Source organism: Medicago sativa, chromosome 3 (assembly GCF_051527215.1).
Source record: "Medicago sativa cultivar Bolivia chromosome 3, Bolivia_mono, whole genome shotgun sequence".
NCBI classification, from domain to species: domain Eukaryota; kingdom Viridiplantae; phylum Streptophyta; class Magnoliopsida; order Fabales; family Fabaceae; genus Medicago; species Medicago sativa.
This window is the reverse complement of record NC_140751.1, coordinates 13,263,710-13,269,127: the sequence shown is the minus strand read 5'-3', so window position 1 is coordinate 13,269,127 and position 5,418 is coordinate 13,263,710. Positions and strand designations below refer to the sequence as shown.

Below are 5,418 nucleotides of genomic sequence, written 5' to 3'. Positions count from 1 at the left end.
ATTTCATTTGTGGCTAGCTCGATGCGTCTCGTACAAACTATGCATTAATAATATTTAGCTGATTCAAAAAAAAAATCACATTGATCTCAACACAAGGGAATGTCCTTCGTAGTTATTTCAATAAAATATCATATCATATCCAACCACAAATGATAGTATGAGTCACAAACTTGATAAATATTAAATTTAATCATTTTACATACATGGATGTAGCAGTAGCTTAGTTTTGTAGGATGTAGTTACCATGCTTTGAGAACTTATGCAAGCACCAGATGCTAGCATCCTCCTCCCTCATATAGCTCAAAATGATTAACACATATTTGTTATCAGGAAGAACTTATCAGGCAAATAATAATACAAGTAAAAAATTAACCAGATGCCTTGGATTTAACCTATTCTCAAATCTCAATGCTGAATCTGAAAAGTTCGGGTGCTTCAAAGAGCACTAAAGGTTTCCAACCAAGTTGTTCCATCGAAAAATGCATCCACCACATTCAGTTTGTCCAGAGACAATAGTATAAATTTAGGTTATCTTTTAAATATATGCAAAAATTTAATATAGAATGTAAGTTTAAATTAAACGGTAAATGCACAAATACCTAGTACAAATCAAGCAAAAATTTAACATTTGGTTTCATGTGAGCATCTATTTAATCAGGACAGTAACTTCAGAAGCAGGGATAATTTGTTTTTGAAGGCTTGAATTTGGGAAATGGGGGCTTCTGACACAGTGTCGACTATGTCTTTAGAATGAGTGATCTGAATTGATGCTTTAGAGAAAAATAAATATACAATGTACTAAAGTTGTACTACAAATTACAACAGTTGCAAAAGGTAAACTTCAATGTCATTTTCTAGTGTTGCAATTCATCGGAAACCAAATGGCACTAAAAGTCTTCACTTAATTGAAAAAGACAATTTCAGTGCCTCAAAATAATTAGCACATAGAAACAAGAACGGTGATATGTGGTGGAACACTTATTACAATTGATAAATTCTCCTTCACCTTCCCATCCTTCATAAACTAAACAAACAACGTTTATGTTTGGATGGTATATCACCCAAATGTGCTTGAATTGTTTCATAGGATTATTAAAAAAAAAAAAAAAACATTTCCACCTGGTCCCTTTATCTTTGACCTTGCAAGCTGCCAATCAAGCTGTAAAATAAAAAAATACGATTAAAAAAATAAAATAATTGATTCCAAACTAACAGAACATCAAAATACCTTCATTATCATGTTCGTATTTTATGTTTTACTTTTTATATTTTATTTTGGTTTATTTTGTATCTAATAATTTGTTTTTCATTGATATACAGTTCCGAAACGACAATTTACTAATTAATATTCACGATTTAAATAAAAAAATACAGACAATGGAGATTGAGATGCAAACTCACAAACGCCACACAGCTTCTTGTTTTTCACCGTCAGAAACACATATCTGCATATCTCTAGACTTGAAGAGGGTGGGACTTGATGTTTTAATCAAGGAAACACTTGTTAAACTAATAGAAAAGATATAACTTGTGCTAGACCAAATAGAACATATGGTGGATGATGATGACGAAGAAATAAAAAGCATCTTCAACATGCTGAGCATCAAAGTGTTTCCTGAGGTAGAAAGATTTCAGATCTGGATTTAGCACAAATTAAAAGAATCAAAAATAATAAAATGAACAAATGAATGAAAAGTGTGAAATCATAAGTGATAAGGTAAATACCTGAAGCAGGATTACATTGAATCTTTGAGTCTTTGCGAAAAGTAAGTAAGGAGCAGCTGCAATGGTGCTAGGGATTTAAAAATTATGGTTTAGAAGATGTTTTTGTAGCAGCAGCGGCAACAATATTGTGGAGTTAGACAATACACTTTAGAAATCTTCCTAAAAATCAACGGCACATGTGCCATCTTCACATTTCCCATCTCATTTAATGCTTTCTTGTCATCCAATTAAAATGGATTATGACACATTTATTTTATATCAACTAGTAAAAAAAGGATCATGACTCATTTGTTTTTTCATGAGCCAATCAAAATGGATCATGACTCATTTGTAAATTAATACATGATTTTTCTATTTTTTGATAAGGCAAGAAATAGGTTTGGCATCAAGGAGGCCGGAAACATCCCAACTAGGTTGGCACACAACCCGAACACCCATACTCTACCACCTACTCCATATATATTATTAAAAAGGGAAAAAGATATATACAGAAGGGGGGACTAAGCCAAAACCCTCAGCAACAAAAAAAACGAGAAAGAAAAAGAAAACATACAACCTAGGGAAATCGACAATTTATCTCTCTCTCTCTCTCTCTCTCTCTCTCTCTCTCTATATATATATATATATATATATATATATATATATATATAGACAATTCATTTTTCCATCATTTTCATCTTTCTCGCATTAAAAATATATTACGTGTTTTTATTCAGATGGTGGTGGATTATGGGAACTAGATAATAATTATTGCAGGAACAACTATTATGCTTGTTCTCCCCTTCTCACTTTTGTGAGCCGTCAGCTAAAATCCTAATTTATTCTTCTTCATCCACTAAAGAGGGGTGGTTTAGGGTCAACTTTTGGCCCCAAATCACCCCTCCAAATTGTTTTTCTCATTCCTTTTTATTTAAACAAGTGATGTTCACATCGAATTAGGTTTTTCTTTCTTGATTCCGTCGTCTAGTGCGACGTTGTTTTGTTTCTCGTCTTTGTGCGGCATTGTTTGCCTTTTCCCACTTGTTCAGGTGTTTGTTTAGTTCAGATTGTCAGATCAGCTTCAATCGAGTGCAGATCCTACCAATGACTTTGGCGTCATCAACATTGTAGATCCGGAGGCATGGCTATTCTAGAGATTTTAATATAGTCATGTTTGTAGGCTTATGTACTTTGCTGTTTTATGCTATTAACATGGATGTTGTGCGTTCTTTCACAAATTCATCCTTTTTGATTTTAGCGAATTTGTATTCCATCGACGTACTCTATCAATTTGAATGAATGAAAGTCGTTTGTTTTGTGTCAACCAAATTATTGCAGGAACAACTAATCAGGCAAATAAAATGTTATAGCTAGACTAGAATCGTTTTTCAGAAGCAGCTAAATAATTAATGTCCGGTAAAAAAAAATTACAAAATATTTACTCAATTTGAAGGAAGAAAGTTCAATAAGATTTCCACAAATCATGAAAGCTTTGTTTTATCTTGGTTTTCGGGTGTCAAACATTGATTACGTTTGAACCTTTTTAACCAGTGATATCTTATTTTTTCTTGGGAAGGGAAAAAGTAAGCAAAACCCTTGAGAATCGAGGTCCGGGAGTTGTTTTCGCTACGGGAAGGTGTTAGGCACCCATAACGACTATAGTATCCTATAGGAACCGTCTTTACTTTCTACACGCGCGCTTTATTTTTAAATGCTATTTAAAAGTGATATTTACACCTAAGAGTTTACTAAGTCAAGAATTGGAGGGAGAAGAAAGCGTTTGAATTTTTATTTTATTTGAATTGAAGGAATATTGTTTCCTTGCCTACGTACCCGGTTAAGGGATCAAATCCACCGTAGTTCTCTTCCAAAAATGTTTTTGTTTTTGTTGGTTGATTTTAAGTTTGAAAATGGAATTTTGAAGAATGAGAGAGAGAGGCCTCAAGGGCATAAGATTGTGAAATTGTGAGGTTGGGTTAGTTATTTTGGAAAGAAATCAAGTATGATTAAGATTCATTGAAATTTTGATTAAGAAAATAAAAGAGAAAATCAATGGGATTTTGATCCCAAGGTTTATTGTGAAAATGATTTGAGTGATATTGTTCATATTTTTTGGAAAAGAGATTTTTCTAAGTGTAAATCCTAGGCATTCATCTAAACATACAATCCTAAACATACATCTAAACATGCATATCCTAGCCATACATCTAAAAATATCTATGTGATGTGTGTGCATGTGTCGGTGCTTGTGTCGGTGTACATCATTAGAGTCCATTGTCCTTTACATCATTGGCCTAGATACATGCTATGGTCTTGCAAGAATTTTAAAAGCATAGGAAAAATATTACAAAACTCCTAAGTTTTACATTCTAATTTTTGGTAAAACTTAAAGTGCAAGAAATAAGATGAAGGAGGAGATGAAGTATGGAATGCTTATGAATGAATGAAACATGAAATGAAATAGTTAGTGGCATAAGGAATAATAGGAATTGAAAATTATAAGCAAAAGAAATGCTAAAAAACTTGGCAAAAGTTAATGAAATTTTTAACCTAAAAGTAACTAAAATCACCTAACATTTACCATAATATCAAGACAAGTATATGACCTCTAATCCTCACATCATGACAAGGTTTCAAAGGCTTTGTTGTAATCAATAAAGTGAGAATTATGAGGACACATTCAAGTCAAGAATTATGATGTATCTAGGCACATTGGCATCATTTATTCACAAACATAACTTGCAAACCAAGCAATTAAACCTAATTCAAACACATGCAACAAAAAACACATACAAACAGTAGCTAAAACTTCACAAAATCATATGGTATAGGTCACAAACTTTTATCAAGAAAATGGAACTAAAATCAAGCAATTGTCACAAATTTTTTAATACCAAATATCACAAAATAACAAGAAAATTATCACATTATCTTTTGTCAATTTTTTAATATGCAAAAATCATCACAAAAATACCACAAAATTATCAAGACATGTGTGTGAAATTTTTAAGAAGTTTTAAGAATTTTTAGACACAAAATCATAGGAAACTTCACAAATTTTAACAAACATAGTAAAGAATTAAAAAGAAAATACTACATATTTTTTAATCCAGTTTCAACACATAACATCATCACAAAAAACATCAAGAAAGTGGTCAAGAACTCATAGAAAATTTTTAGGAATTTTTTTCAAGAATTTTAGGCAAAGCAGGTGGTGTAACTAGCAAGCAAGCAGGTGCTTATAGCAAAAAACAACAAAAAACGAAAAAAAAGAAAGAAACCCAGGCCCAACCCAAACCTACATGGATCCTGGATCATCCAAACACACCAGGGACGTTGGATTGATCCAGGATCCCAAACCCTAGATCAGGTGGTCAGGATACATGGTTCAGGGACGAACCAGCACTACTAGAAAAAAGCGATTTAGAGACGGATTTTAGGGAGGGAACACAATCCCTCACTAATAGTGACGGATTTAGGGACAGATTTTTGTATTTTTCATAAAAGTTGATTGCCAAACATTAGTAACGGAATTGTCTAAATATCCCTCACAAAAATTCCGTCACAAAAATTCCGTCAATAAATCCCTCACTAAATTCATTAGTTGAATGTTTGTTACGAAATTTGTCATGGACTTTATCCCTATCTAATGTATCCCTTACTAAAACCCTCACTAATATCAATTACATATCTCTATCTAAGGTATCCCTCACT

At 32.5% G+C, this 5,418-nt stretch overlaps 1 long non-coding RNA gene across 1 annotated transcript; it reads right to left on the bottom strand.

The window, feature by feature from the left end:
• Window positions 1–825: 825 nt before the first annotated feature.
• Window positions 826–1,913, bottom strand: LOC146935879 (uncharacterized). Its single transcript, XR_015033113.1, has 3 exons — window positions 1,726–1,913; window positions 1,402–1,615; window positions 826–1,159 (listed from the first exon to the last, which is right to left on the bottom strand). It is a non-coding gene; the product is annotated as an uncharacterized LOC146935879 (long non-coding RNA).
• Between the last annotated feature and the right edge of the window lie 3,505 nt (window positions 1,914–5,418).